A 16,842-nucleotide genomic window follows, 5' to 3' on the forward strand; every position below is an offset into this window, starting at 1 on the left:
TATAGAAAGGTTAGTGATACTGAAGTGTAGTTGTTATTTTGACCAAATCGCAGTGAATAGCGCCATTCTAAATCTCGAAATGGGGGCCTCATCGTTTTAACTTGTACTCGACCTCACTTGACAAACGTCATCTTCAACTATATGCACCAGGCGCGTAGCAAGCCATTTTTCCCCTGTAAGTCCGATAGGTTGCAAAGCTTTATGTTTAGATAGTATTGAGGGCTTGCCCACCCTTCTTAACAACAATGTGTAAGCCCGGGTTTTTCATAATGGTAGCTACGCCCCTGTGCACGCTCCTTATACACATAGCTAGGTTGAGCAAAATATAGCCATCTTAAAGAATGTACAAAAGAGATGTCAGCACAATTTCACACTTGCCTCGCCATACATCATATATAAAAGCCAATTGTGCTATGTCAGCGTCACCTCAACCATATGCACGCTAATAATACACATAGCCTTGTTGAATAAAATATAGCCTTCTTACCGATTGTAGCGATGTCACTAAATCTAAACACTTGCCTCGCCATAAATATACACTTGCCACGTCCCTCAACCGAAAGCACCTGTCCTCTAATAATATACAGGCCATGTGACAAAACATCAAACATCACCGTCACTGAAATATTGCCAAAATGACATTACATTTTAACTCACTCACCCAAACGTCAACGCCAGAGAATAACCAGTCCCAATTATCCAACGAAACGGATTTAAAAGGCAAAATAGTGATGTGAGTTACATGTATGACAAATCAGTAATGACACTAGGTGTTCATGAAAAAGATCTCATCCTGTCCGGTAGTACAAGAAACTTTGTACAAAAATAATACCGTATGTGCGAGTTGCCTGACGCCGTTACCCAGTACCCGTGAAGGTCCGGGTTAGATTTGGTCGTCAACAACCCATGCTTGTCGTAAGAGGCGACTAACGGGATCGGGTGGTCAGGCTCGCTGACCTGGTTGACACATGTCATCGTATCCCAATTGCGTAGATTAATGCTTATGATCACGTAATCACTGGATTATCTGGCCCAAACTCGATTATTTACAGACCGCCTCCATATAGCTGGAATATTGCTGAGTGCGGCGTAAAACTAAACTCACTCACTCCGTTCGTGCTGAGGTGGCATGTGAACCAAACCAGACATTCAAGTGATGAACTAGAAAACTATACACGATAAAGCATTTACTGATTTAGCTGAAACTAAAACGACACGTTAATTTTGAATAACGCCTGTTGTGCTGCGGCGTCAGTGAAACACAAAGAAACATGTTCATTTTGCAACACAGCTTCTATGGCTCAAGGGGCGGTGGGTTAGCCTAGTGGTTAAAGCGTTCGCTAGTCACGCTGAAGGCCAGAGTTCGATTCCCCACACGGGTACGATGAGTAAAGCCCAGTTCTGGTGTCCCCCGCAGTGATATTGCTGGAATATTGCTAAAAGCGGCGAAAAAACTCACTTACTCACTCAATGGCTCAAATAGTAGTTGACTCAGCATAGATAAATACTACTGAAGTGAGGGCAGAAACATCGCAAGAGACACCAAACAGGGTAATTGAATTTACACCTTACGGTAATAGACATAGAATTATCCAATGAAACATGCATGTACGCAACGCTGTGCCTCTCAGCTTCCACTCAGCCTATATATACCCTGAACCCCAAACAGATGGCTATAGCATATTGATCAGTAGCTGTTCTGTATGTAGGGACAACTCTGGTGCTGAGCGGAGGGGTAATTACCAGCATCATGTCCATCACAGCCTGTTGTAGCATGTTGTACACGGTCAGCCTAATGGAGAGACGCCACAGCTGACTCACTCCACTGTGGTATGTGGCTGACAAGGCCTCTCGCGGGCTTTGACTGCACGTGATACAGCGAACCTCGAACATAAGAGTTCGAAAAAACTGAGTGATGAAGGAAATCGAGAAAGAGTCAGGCATTCTTCCAGGAATGTTTCTTACTGAAGTCGATTAAATTAAGTATATGTGAGTTCGAGACAAGCGGAGGATTGGTGCAACTTATGTTGCCTTCGGGGATTAGGAATATAGATTACATGAACCAGATTCCATGAAGTTCGAGTTAACCAGGTTTTACTGTTATACAAAAGGTGTAATTTAATGTTAAGGACATCTTGGGTTTTTTCCCGTCCCGCCCATCCCAGGTCAAAGTCAAGCTAAAACAAACCTAATTTCTGTATATGTTTACCAACCCGTGAAGGTCCGGGTTAGAATGAATCTTCAGTAGCCCATGCTTGTCTTAAGAGGCGACTAACGGGATCGGGCGGTCAGGCTCGCTGATTTGGTTGACACATGTCATCGGTTCCCAGTGACGCAGATCGATGCTCATACTGTTGATCACTGGCTTATCTGGTCCAGACTCGGTTTAGACCGCCTCCATATAGCTGGAATATTGCTGAGTGCGGCGTAAAACTAAACTCACTCACTCACTCATGATATGTTTACTCATTGTGCGCCTGTGCTCCCTATCACAAAGAAACGAATAAACAAACACCACACAGAGATCGAGATTCCACAGCTGTATCTGCATTTTGTAAGATGGAACACTATGAGTAATACATAAACGTAGAACCACCAACTCGCAACTGAAATAATGGATTACTGTCTCTCGTGAAATAAAGTTACACGTCTCCATCACGTCTCGGCACTTACACCAATACACCATGCCAGGTAATCTGTCACTCCTTATATCTCGCTGAACGAGGACCCGATGGTCGTACTGTGGACAGAGGCTGTGTGTATCCATCGTATCCTGACCATTAATCTGTCACTCCTAATATATCGCTGAACGTTTCTCGAGCTACAAACCCTGACCATTATACAAACCATGACCATTAATCTGTCACTCCTAATATATCGCTGAACGATTACCCGATGGTCGTACTGTGGACAGAGGCTGTGTGTTCCATCGTATCCTGAGTGTACGCACGTCTCTCGAGCTACAAACCATGACCATTATAAAACTACTGAAGAATAAAGCTTGAGTATTACTACCGCAAACAATGCCTATCCTCTTCATTCCTATCATAACTATAAACTATTACTGAAAAATTGATACTCGTGAAGATCCGGATTAGAATTGATCTTCAGTAACACGCGACTAACAGGATCGGGTGGTCAGGCTCACTAACTTGGTTAGCACATGCCATCGTACCCCAGTCGCTAGGATCGATGCCAATTATGTCAATCACGGGATTGTCTGGTCAAGACTCGAATGTTTACAGACCGCGGTGATGAAGCTGGAACATTGCTTACTGCGGCAATAAACAACAAACAAAAACAATAAAAGAATTTACCAGCTGCCGCTGAAAGCCTGGCCGCTGTATAGTCATGAATAAAACAAATTGGGCATATATATCGGTGATTTCGAAACATATTAACAGGCCTACTGAGTAGGTTCCCGTGCAAAGCACATATAAATGATCGCTCTCAGCTATTGGCTTTATATGAGCAAGTTCTTCATATGTGTTAGTGTTAAATATAAGCCGATCGGTAACAGCTGGGTTGGTAGGATGATGTGGAAATAGGAACCAGTCTCGTATGTGTTTATTAAGTCATCATGCATAAAAAGCCTATGATACTTTTAATTACTTTTAATTGGTACTGTTCAGCGGTGTTCGGTTCACTGTACTAACGGTATTATTCAACACGTCAAACACAATCGTGTGCAACATCGACTTTGTGGGAAACAATTCATTTGGGAATGGTTCGAGTCACATTCACACTGCAAGAGATGTAACTGAATATTTGTCTTAAAGGGGCACTCACGGATGATGAACCCGATAACCATCAGTTTAAATTTGCTTCATCTGGCTGTGTTACCAGTTTGGACAACTGATAGAGATTAATTACAAATGTAAGTTTGTATTTTCTGAATTTTGTTCATCTTGTAATACTTCGTGCATTGTGACCACCCGTGTCACATTCGCGTAATAGTGGAATCGTTGCAGCCCTAGAGAGCGAGTGAGTGAGTTTAGTTTTACGCCGCACTCTACAGTATTCCAGCTATATGACGGCGGTCTGTAAATAATCGAGTCTGGACCAGACAATCCAGTGATCAACAACATGAGCATCGATCTACACAAGTGGGACACGATGACATGTGTCAACCAAATCAGCGAGCCTGACCACCCGATCCCATTAGTCGCCTCTTACGACAAGCATGGGTTGCTGAAGACCAATTCTAACACACATCTTCACGGGTGAATAATATTCATGAAGAGACAGAGTTCGAGTCACCGAACACATGAGTATACCTCACTCAGACACATGACATGTCTTCTGACTCTGTGATGGACACAGTGTACATGGAAGGGGCTGTCTGAACTCACGCCGTACTCTCCACACACCACACAGAACTATGTTAATAAGTTCAGCGCCCGTTTTATAGAGAATACTAAAAAATGTCCCGTGTAATACCACATTTATGAAACGAGTAAATGGTTGATACCAATACCATTCACGAGTTTCATAAATATGGTATTACACGGGACATCGTTTAGTATTTTCTGTAAAACGGTCGCTGAACTTATTAACATAATTCTGTATGGTGTGTTTAGACAGCCCCTTCCATGTACACCATGTATGTCCATCGCTGGTCACAGAGGTCTTGAAGGGAAGTGAGGTATCAAAACTGAGGATTACCATTATATTAATACTCACCAAACATATAAGCAAAATAATATCTCAGAATTCAACTTACAAAACGAGTGCTTTACGCCGTCACAACAGGGGTCACGCGTATGAATACATTTCATTTGTGATTGTCAACATTAATCTATTTAATTTGATTTTTTTTCAAATACACAAGGGGTATGAAAAAGGGACCAAATGACTTCAACCAACATATTATTTTTTAATATAAATGTTATTACATCGCGACTTCAAGATGTGTTGTGAATGACATCCGACATTTTGTTTTGATCACGTTACCTTGGTCATGTGACTGATTGCAAATAGTTCCGGCAGCACGCGATGTTATTACACAATGTGTAATTAGATTGAAGATCTATTTAACAGTGATATGTTCAAGGGATGAGTAATTAATTAAATTATTACAAAGAAGATAAAAATTACCAAGGCATGTCTTTGGTAATAACCAAAATATAGAAAGTTATTTGAAAATAGATAAGAATTTACGTCAGAAAGGATCGATGTCCTTTCTTCTATGGGGATTTGGTTTTTAGTATTAGAGAAAACTATATTACTCTATGTTATCCAGTGGAAGCTGACAGAACCTTTATAGTAGTATATACATGTATAGGAGTGAATAGGTATTAATCCACACATTAATAACAAGTATATCCAGAAATACAAAATATTCTTTAAATCTATAAACACAAAGTACGAACACTGTACATAATCACAGAATTAGCGAGCATTAGCTCATCTATATATCATGCATGCGTTTCCTCCCCGATAATATATTAAGCTGTTTCATTTTATCAGGAAAAACTGGTTTGTATCCCAAAGACAGGTTGTTTCGGGTTGTCAACGTACACAAAGGGTTGGAACTCTTTGATTGGCACTAAGGGTACAGGCGAATACTTACATGGGTGATAACTTGTTTATTTCAGTGAAATGTGACGTGTCGATATAGATTTCTTGACAGTCAGTAAACAATATGCGTTTGGGCGAAATGTTGCAACACAAACCGGGAACAACTATTTCCTTCTGTTCAATGAATAAATATAAAACGAAAGCACCAGAGAGTAACCAGTCTCGCTTATCCACCAGAACAGATTTCATTCAGAAGAGAAGGCCAAAAAGCGATGAAAATGGTGTGAATGGATCACTGAAAATCAGTGAGGACACAATATGGACGTACAATAGTGTTATCCAGAAGATTCGTGGTTACTTAGCAAATATAACCAGTAGCGTACCTGCCATTAGGCACTTTAGGCACGTGCCCACACTTATTGTTTTCGGTAATTTTCGGAGCTAGCATTCTGGCATTCAATATGTACTTACACCACTACATGCAACAATTAGCTTCAGTGGATAATACTAGCACTAGTCTACAGATTTTACTATATGCATATAAGTTGTATCCTGATAATAAACAGTAAATCAGCTGGTACATAACATTTTATGGTCAAATAGAATAATGACTTTTGCTGAAAGAGCTATTTTGTCATTGCTTAAATATGTTATAAAATATCTATATGTTTCAGTTCAATTTCAGTAACTTCCCAATGAAAATATCCTTTTACATGAAAATGCAGCAGGAGTTGCTGTCTAGATTAACCATGTTTTGAAATTTTCTTGAGAGAGCATGTCTCTCCTGGGCACGCCCCTGATAACACCAACCTAGAAAGAAGTGAGTGAGTTTAGTTTTTACGCCGCACTCAGTAAATAATCGAGTCTGGGCCAGACAATCCAGTGATCAACGGCATGAGCATCGATCTACGCAATGGGGAACCGATGAAATGTGTCAACAAAGTTAGCGAGCCTGTGCACCTGATCCCGTTAGTCGCCTCTTACGACAAGCATGGGTTGCTGAAGATCGATTCTAGCCCGGATCTTCCAGGGTCACCTACAGAGAAGACCTTAGTGAGTGTCGTCGTAACTCTTAATGTTTAAGGTGCGTTCTCACTATACAACTGCCTACCAACAACCTGTAGGAACGACTTGAAGTAAAAGTATAGATCGTTGTGTGAAGTTCTAAACAGAAATCATCAGATGAAGACGAGAAGCTTGTGATGATGTATCTATAGCGTCCGCTAAACAAAAAGAAAAACGGCCTAAATCGGTATGGGTTCACAACTGGTTTGAGAACTAGAACAGGAGGATCCAAGATCTTAGAGAGAATTCTCTCTGTATAGACAAGACAATTTGTGACATTTTATTGGCATTCCTGTGACAAATACAAGCTTGTAAACCTTTTTTAGTTGTTTTCTTTGGTAAGATCAAGTTTCTTCAGCCGTGCCTCCGACATGACGGCAGCACAAACAAAGGGACTCACTCTGAGGTTGACATAGTTCTAACCGATTTGAATAATCGAGAACTTGCGACTTGTAGTCGGCATTAGGATTAAGTCTGTGTCTTTCAAGTCCTGTGTCTCTATTATCGCGGTAGTTAATGTTGTCACCATCGGGATTCTGAACGGCTTCTGACATTTGGCATTTTATATATATTTTCAGTTAACTGATGTGTAATCTTTATTTCTGTCACAAACAATGTGGCACATAGTCGCAACTCGTTCAATACGATCGCAGCAATCCCGATTGCCTCGCCTGACCCGGAAATTGAAGCAACTCTCTGTTATCGCGGTATTGCTATTTTCTTACTATGGCACGCGGTACAAGCAAATGACTCTGTCAACGGTTACTAAGAGAAGGGGACCAAAACAAGTAACGAATCTAAATAGTTTGATCATTAAATATTATTTAGGAATTTCATTTACATTAGTAATATCATCATGTTTTTAACCAAAACATCTGAAAATTCCATTCATTTGGATACAAGGTAACAATAACGTAACAAAATAATGTTTTCCGCCTTAAAATATACCATACAATTTGCTGCCGTGTGCAGGGTGAAGTTGCATAGTACGTCAAAATATGCAAATGACCTAATATAGTTGTCGCAGGATTACTCTTGACGAAGTAAGTTTTGATTCATGCAAGATGTAATGGCAGTAGGGGTCATACTAGTTTCAAAATGTCCCAGAACTTACTGAAAAGATGAATACTTTAATATTTCTACGATTAGACATGACATTCCAATGAAATAAATGACCTATTCACGAGCGATGAATATTTTTTACGTAATTTGCATATGTAAACAGCCGATGCGGGGCATGTTGTTTCTGCTTTCCCGATGTTTTCACGTGCCGCAATAATAAAGAGTTCCAGTATAATATCGTTACGGTCAAGGTGCGACTTGTAGGAACACCTTCTAGCATGCGGGATAGGTGCAACGTCAGAACATATTAATCTCAACGATTATACAACTAGTTGAAGATGGAGTGTTCTTAATAATAATTATACTCTTTGAATGAAACAAGATATATTGACAGACTCTGAATCAGTCACAGAATATATACTCTTAACTCCTGCTTCTTTAAAGATCGATCTGTTTGATTAACTTTTTAGCATATGAGTAATAGGAAAAGTAGGATATTTATGGATTGTTTGCTTGACAATGGTAAATGAAACTAAAATGAAACGTCGTATCACGCTGACTATTATAATAAAGAAGCTGTTATCCATAAAATGTCCTTTTTCTTATTCTTTATGAATCGATGGGTTACATCATTCGTGGTAAGTTTACGACTGAAGTAAGTAATAAACTACCGGAGTGGGTGACGTAACAACTCGAATAGGTATCTTTACTGCTGGCGTAAGTAACTAAACTTCTGGCGAAGATTAGTTTACCGCAGGAATAGGTAACTTATCTGCAGTAGTAGACGTTTACTTCAGGCGTAGAGACGTTGACTGCAGAAGTGGGTAGCTTTACTACAAGAGTGGTAGCTTTACTAAAGGAGTGACTAGATATACTACAGGAGAGGTTAACATTACTACAGAAGCGGCTATCTTCATTGCAGGAGGGATTAGATTTACTACAGGAGAAATTAGATTTCCTACAGAAGCGGCTATCTTCATTGCAGGAGGGATTAGATTTACTACAGGAGCGGTTACCTTCACTACCGGAGGGATTAGATTTACTACAGGAGAAATAAGATTTACTACAGAAGCGGCTATCTTCATTGCAGGGGGATTAGATTTACTACAGGAGCGGTTACCTTCACTACCGGAGGGATTAGATTTACTACAGGAGAAATTAGATTTACTACAGAAGCGGCTATCTTCATTGCAGGGGGGATTAGATTTACTACAGGAGCGGTTACCTTCACTGCAGGAGGGATTAGATTTACTACAGGAGAAATTAGATTTACTACAGAAGCGGCTATCTTCATTGCAGGGGGGATTAGATTTACTACAGGAGCGGTTACCTTCACTGCAGGAGGAATTAGATTTACTACAGAAGCGGCTATCTTCACTGCAGGAGGGATTAGATTTACTACAGGAGCGGTTACCTTCGCAGGAGGGATTACATTTACTACAGGAGCTTCATTCACTGCAGGAGGAATTAGATTTACTACAGGAGCAGGAGGGATTAGATTACTACAGGAGCGGTTAGCTTCACTGCAGGAGGGATTAGATTTACTACAGGAGCGGTTACCTTCACTGCAGGAGGGATTAGATTTACTACAGGAGCGGTTACCTTCACTGCAGGAGGGATTAGATTTACTACAGGAGCGGTTACCTTCACTGCAGGAGGGATTAGATTTACTACAGGAGCGGTTACCTTCACTGCAGGAGGGATTACATTTACTACAGGAGCGGTTACCTTCACTGCAGGAGGGATTAGATTTACTACAGGAGCGGTTTACCTTCACTGCAGGAGGGATTAGATATACTACAGGAGCGGTTACCTTCACTGCAGGAGGGATTACATTTACTACAGGAGCGGTTACCTTCACTGCAGGAGAGGGATTAGATTTACTACAGGAGCGGTTACCTTCACTGCAGGAGGGATTAGATTTACTTCAGGAACCGTTACCTTCACTGCAGGAGGGATTAGATTTACTACAGGAGCGGTTACCTTCACTGCAGGAGGGATTAGATTTACTACAGGAGCGGTTACCTTCACTGCAGGAGGGATTAGATTTACTACAGGAGCGGTTACCTTCACTGCAGGAGGGATTAGATTTACTACAGGAGCGGTTACCTTCACTGCAGGAGGGATTAGATTTACTACAGGAGCGGTTACCTTCACTGCAGGAGGGATTAGATATACTACAGGAGCGGTTACCTTCACTGCAGGAGGGATTAGATTTACTTCAGGAACCGTTACCTTCACTGCAGGAGGGATTAGATTTACTACAGGAGCGGTTACTTTCACTGCAGGGAGGATTAGATTTACTACAGGAGCGGTTAACTTCATTGCAGGAGGGATTAGATTTACTATAGGAGCGGTTACCTTCACTGCAGGAGGGATTAAATTACTACAGAAGCGGTTATCTTCACTGCAGGAGGGATTAAATTTACTACAGGAGCTCCTACATTTTTCAGGAGCAGTTACTTTTACTACAGGACTGGGTGTCTTTACTGCAAGAAAGGATAACTTGGCTGCAGGAATGGGGATCTATATTACAGGAAAGGGTACCATTGCTACAAGAGTTGTTAGCGTTACTACAGAAGTGGATAACTTTACCGCAAGAATAGAGTATCTGTCCTGTAGGACTTAGGGTTAACGTAGCTTTGAACATTTCAGAACACCTGCGAGGCTGACTATGAGGGGAATGGTGCCGCCGAATGAAGAATAATAAGCTGTCCAGGCAGGCATGATGGATGCAGTTCTGCACAGTTCATGTTCGTGTTCCGGGGTAGATAATATTAATAATGAATAAATCAATCCATTCTGTTACCTGACATTTTAAAGAGTATTGGGTTCCAGTATAAAAGACGCCACACTCAGCAATATTCCAGCTATATGGATGTGTTCTGTAAATAATAGACTCTGGACCAGACAACCCAGTGATCAACAGCATGAGCATCGATCTACGCAATTGGGATAGAATGACATGTGTCAACCAAGTCAGCAAGCCTGACAACCCGATCCCGTTAGTTGCCTCTTTCGACAGGCATGGGTTACTGAAGACCATTTGTCACGCGGATCTTAACGGGTCCAACTTGCGAAGCAGATTAAGATAATATTTCAGAAACTGAGAAAAGGCTGCGAGTTGAATATGGTAGATCTTTTCTTAAATATCCGCCCTAGGCCCGACATAATAGATTATAATTAATCAAAAATATTGGAAATGTCAATTCAGTGCTTCATTTTCAGTAGATGTAATACACCGAGATGAGTCAATTATCTTCGTCATTCGTGTGTACTGTATATACAGCTAACTCACTTAATTTACAATATGTTCATAACAATATTCAAACAAGTATTCTCTTAAATATCTGCCAACTTACGGTGAAAAATGTCGAGTTAGTGAGTCAGTGAGTATGGTTTTACGCAGCTCTTAGCAATATTCCAGCAATATCACGGCGGGGAAGACCAAAATGGGTTTCACGCATTGTACCTATGTGGGGATTCGGCGTGACGATCGGACGCTTTTACCACTAGGCTACCCCGTCGCCCGGATTGTTGGGTAATATAACTACCCTCACTACCGTAAATACCGGAGATTCCGGGTAACAGTATGCCACTAAATGGATCGGATGTGTGTATTTATGCAGATGCCGTCCCGATACACAGAAACACAGGCACAACAAACGCCTGTGACCCCACCCCTCCAACCATCTCTCCGTTTCTAATGAAGAGAAATCTGACTAATATCCGAACTTTAACCTTTCTTGCTAATGTCATGTCATGCCCACACCGCATGCTGCCATAATCAGGTCAGTATATCGTCACCATCTACGACGACGGGTTAAGGAGACTAGGGCTGTTACGATTCAATCGCGTTTTCGGGGAGTCGAACCGTATCCATTCATGAATTCCGTTCTTTATTCGACATCACAAGATTGTTCAGGAATTTCTTGAAAAGCGTTGCTTTTACTTGAATTTGATCTGTTTATCAAGTGAGTGAGTATTGTTTTACGCCGCTTATAGCAATATCACGGCGAGAAACACCAGAAATGAGCTACACACATTGTACCCATGTGGAGATTCGAACCCGGGTCTTCAGCGTGACCAGCAGACGCTTTATCCATTAGGCCCCTCTGTTTATCAAAGTGAGATGTGCAAGCTGGAATTTGTCCAATTCAAACAGGATAATAGTCAACACTACATTTATTAATAGTCAAAACATATCATGTAATTTGACCGCAATATGGTCATTGGTCATTGTCGTGATGAATTAACTCTGTCAGCATGGACAAGGCACATCAAAGAAGATATTGAAATTGTTTCACTGAATATATTGAACGATACATCAACTGCTGACATGTTATTGTATTCGTTACTCAATATTCATGATATGTATAATATTCGCCTCATAGTGGGGACATATCGTGAACCTCGCTTTGGTCAGTTTAGTTGACTTCGGTGTCTTACTGACGACCTTCGGTATTCAGGCTTGAACTACAGAACTGATTCTAGAACTTACTTCACGACGTCCGTTTATCACATGGCTCTTTGTGCGAGTGAATTTAGTTTTACGCCGCTTTTAACAATATTCCAGCAATATCACGGCTGGGGGCACCAGAAATAGGCTTATCACATTATACCCACGTGGGGAATCGAACCCAAGTCTGCAGCATGATGAGCGAACGCTTTAACCACTAGGCTACCCAACCAACGCTCTCTGTGTATAGGGGTTACGTTATTCAGTAAAAAGATTTAGGGGTATACATGAGAGGGCCGATGGGAGGGGGTACGGATTTCTGGTAAGGATGGCTTTATGGGAATATTTACGGTATTCGGGTAAAGGAGGTTTCATGGTATTTGAGTCACGTTGCATAAACATATAGAATTATGTTTCACATATTGACAGTTTAACCGGTTGTGGAATCGTACCAACAGTGATGGAGCACACGGCTATGTAGCCGGCCCTTATTACTAAATATTATACAGCAGATCTCTATGGTTCCACTATATCCTGCCGACCGGTAGTCGATTTGATAGCACAACTGACACAAACGAGAAACACGAATGACATGTTAAAAGCGCATATTTCACCTGTTGTTTTTCTGTACATTATTGACTCCCCAATCATACCAGTTCTAAGACGTTACGTAATAATGTCAGCATTAATGCAAAATGTTTGAAATGCAAATATGTCACAGTGCATTCCAGTATTTCTCGTTTGATATTGACTTTCCTCTGATACATATATCACTTTAGACACTGAACCAATCTATATCCCAAGACTCAGTTTGACAGTAATTCGTATGCACATCAACCCACACATTGTGGATGCACAATATCGTATATGTCACGCCACTCGTTCAGCACTGATTTCAGACCTAGTCATACATTAAGGCAATGAGAGTATATAAACATGGTATATGTTTAACTATGCCGGTGCAAAGAAGTATAAGCTACCACAGTAAACCCTCTTGTGACTGAAGGCCTATGAAACGAGAGACCGTGTACCATATGTTAGCTCGCGATGAGGCGCTCAGTCGACGTTGTCACAAGCAGCGGCTGACACCGACATCAACCCCACATTAAGCCTGTATGGAAAGCCTGCAGTTTATAATGGGACAACAGTCAATGCTAAAAACGTTCCTGCCTTACCTTGTGTCGCTTGCTTCGTGTCGTCTGCTTACTCGGTTTGGGAAACCATTGAAAGAAGACGATAAATTATGCTGACAACCGTTGCTATGCCTTCTTACTGAACTGGGAGTTCATCGTCAAAGGATCGATTTTCTGTAAGAACTGGTTATAGTGCTATGGACTACCGTGCATGGAGAAAGATGGTGGATTATTTCGGAAATTCACAAAGCACTGCGCTGGATGGGAGAAAATCACAGCAGACGACAATTCATCTGCTGTCGGGTTCAGGTGGTGAGCGCAAAAGTTCCCATCATTCAATAGGAAATGTAGATATCACCGAGCTCGTGCCAAACGCGTGCATCGATCAATCATTCGGGACTTTCCGGTAGACGGCAATAGCCTGACGTCATTAATTGAATCAATTTCATAGTGGCTAGTTCAGCAGTGATTGCACTGGGTTTGGTAGTTGGTGTTTGAACAGTGACATTTCTGTTCGACAGCCGACAATGTTAACGACATCCACACTGTTGCATATTGTTCATAGCGTAATGTTAATTTACTGTTACCGCCCATATGGACATGTTTGCTATAATGTTCTATTCAAAACCCCTGGTCACCCAAGTGAACCCGTGTTGACAATGGTAATCCAAGTTTGCCGGTGTTAGCACCTGATTAAAGGCATATTGAGGTTGACCAAGATGTAATTATTCATATCCTACCGATTCCATAGGATGCAGTATTTTGGTTTGCGGACGCCATCGCCTCAGCTAATTAGTCTTTTGTAATTTAAGCGTGAATAAACGCGATTTATGAATTAATTATTAAAACTGGTATTGGAAGTATATGTTTTCTGATATGCGTTAGGGGGGTGTAAATTTTATCACTTTTAAACAAATGTTGAATGTCCAGTTATCATCACATTCATCTAATTATGTTTAAGCACATATTAATATCTTTTTATGTTAAAAGTAATTTCATAATTTGTTTGTATTTTTGTCAAGCTCTGTTATCCAAAACGAATTCCTTTTAAGGTAATAAGGCATTGTCTATCTATCTATTTTAGATTGTTGAAAAATACTTTTGGATCAATCATGCCAATCCGGTTATTGTTTTTTTTAAACTCTGTTTGATGTTCTTCAGTGCATTTTTAACTTTCCTGTCGTTTTTAATATTTATTTTTTTTTGCAGTAAGGTGGGGCAATGGCAGCTTTGTCTAGCATTGAAGCATTTAATCTCTCACAGCTGTGTATCAAGATTGATTTCTGTGCGGCTTATTTCTTTGCATTGCCCAAGTTGTCGTTGATTATCAGATGTTTAGCCAGGTTGAACTAAGTCAGTCCTTGTTGCCGGAAATACTAGTTTAGACGTCATCACTCAGACGAGACACATAGACTTACGTATATGATTAGTGTATGCGTGAGTGAGTTTTAGTTTTACGCCGCTTTTAGCAATATTCCAGCAATATCACCGCCGAGGACACCAGAACTGGGCTTCACACATTGTATTCATGGGGGAGTCGAACTTGGGTCATCGAGACGAGCTAACACGTGTCCGACTGGACTACCTCACTCCCCAAATCGGCTGTTGATATAAGGTCGGGTATGCAGACATATGGAGACAGATATGATATGCTGACTTGTATGGGTTTCGAACCAGTGCCAAACCCACTTCTAAGTATGTGAAAGGGTACGTGCTGACGAACTAGACGTTACCTGTTACTTGTAAATCACTGATCACTCTGTATGCATTTCTGTTGGCGATCTATAGCCTATTTTCATAATTATTATGTATTGTCCAAATTGTGCTATTAGTTATAACCTCACATGCTAGTTAGTGAGTTTAGTCAGTGAGTGAGTTTAGTTTTACGCCACTTTTAGAAATACTGTTGTACCAATGTGGGGAATCGAACCCGGGTCTTCGGCGTGACGAGCTCACGCTTTAACCACTCAGCTACCCCACCGCCCTAAATTCGAACTGTGATAGTCTAGTTGATTTACTGTCCTTTGACGACAGGTTTTATAATATATACATGTCCCTCACAGATGAGCCAAGAAGTGGACGCCCCTCACGTATTGATGATATGGACACCGTGTTAAAGTCGAGGCGCTGGTTCAGGAAGATCGTCGTGTGTAACAATACACATGGCTATGCATGAGACCACCTTGAGTTATGGCAGAGCATGGAACATCATTCATAACCAACTGCACATGTCCCAAGTGTCAGCACGCTTGGTTCCTCGCTTACTGACTCATCTTCAAAGACAGACTCGACGGGACATGTCAAGACAGGCATTGGAGCTTCTGGAGCAGGGTGAAGAGGATTTCTTTAGATGTCTTCTAACCATGGACGAATGTTGGGTCTATTTGTATGATCCTGAGACAAAAGAGATGAGTAAAGAGTGGAAACATGCCACGTCACCACCTCCGAAAAAGGCCAAGGTGCATGAAATCTTGGGACATCTATTCAGCCGGTCTGCGCAAGGTCAAGAAACGGTGGCAGAAATGTGTAACTCGGGATGGTGACTATGTTGAGAAATCATAAGGACATGAAAGCAAAATAAAGTTTGTATCTTGAATAAGTCTTGGTGAGAATTAGAACTTTTTGATATCCCCTCGTATTCTTTATAATCGTCAAATTTGTTCTCGTCACGATATGGCTGAAATTTGCCGATGTGACGTTAACTATTAACTCACTCACTCACTCTATACATTTCATTCATAGAGTGCAATTTGAAATGTAAGGTCACGAAGACAGTAAACTACGGTTATAACGAACTCAAATAGCCCACTGTTTGTTTGCAGTTCGTTATATCCATTTCGATTAAAATATATAGCAAAAGCCCGGGCCAAAAATGTTTGTTATATCCAAATGTTCGTAATATCCAAATGTTTGTTATAAACGTGTTCGTTATAAGGTCCTTGACTGAAAATGGAATAAACACGAACTCAGTAATTGTGACCAATAACTGCTGAAAATTGTCGCCATTCTTTGAATCTGGATGCATCACATCCGTGGCTGATAGTGGGAGCATCGGTTGACGTTATCGTCGAACCAAGACGCGGCAAAAAACACATTTTTGTCAAATTCACTTCGTTAGAAAACTTCCGGTTCAAGCAAAACTGGAATTGCAAAAATCGAATCCGAAATTTATGCGAACACGGACTGTTGACATCACTATTCGAGTTTTGTCACAAACACAGACAATACAAAACTATTATCATCGTAACTGAAGACGATCAATATCGCGTCAACAACGGCGACATATGCTGAATACATCGGTAGATCGGCTCTGTGACAGATCGAGTCTCGGGCAGATCTGCAGCCTGAAGTAACAGCTGTTTTGACGCCTCTGCAACTATACGCTATGGCTAATTACCCAAAAGCATTATTTATTTGTAATTTCACTACATAGATTTACAGGTCAACCAACCTTTTAGCAAGCGTCACTTTGAGGACAATCCCAACAAAACTAGGCAACCGAGTCTTTATGAATACGTCACAGGCGACTAACGGGATCGGGTGGTCCGGCTCGCTGACTTGGTTGACACATGTCATTGTATCTCATGCGTAGATCGATGCTCA

At 41.1% G+C, this 16,842-nt stretch overlaps 1 protein-coding gene across 2 annotated transcripts in view; it reads right to left on the reverse strand.

Moving 5' to 3' along the window:
* LOC124265879 (cationic amino acid transporter 4-like) overlaps positions 1-16,842 on the reverse strand; it is a 41,615-nt gene that overhangs the window by 14,552 nt on the left and 10,221 nt on the right. Inside the window, exon 1 of one of the 2 annotated variants that reach the window (XM_046700732.1) lies at positions 13,283-14,003. The exons of the other annotated variant lie outside the window; for it this stretch is intronic. The gene's annotated coding sequence lies outside the window, so the exon portion shown is untranslated. Of the gene's footprint in view, positions 1-13,282; positions 14,004-16,842 lie in introns of those variants that run through there. 2 annotated transcript variants of the gene reach the window in all.

Source organism: Haliotis rubra, unplaced genomic scaffold, assembly GCF_003918875.1.
Source record: "Haliotis rubra isolate DU_JTF1 unplaced genomic scaffold, ASM391887v1 Scf122, whole genome shotgun sequence".
NCBI classification, from domain to species: Eukaryota; Metazoa; Mollusca; class Gastropoda; order Lepetellida; family Haliotidae; genus Haliotis; species Haliotis rubra.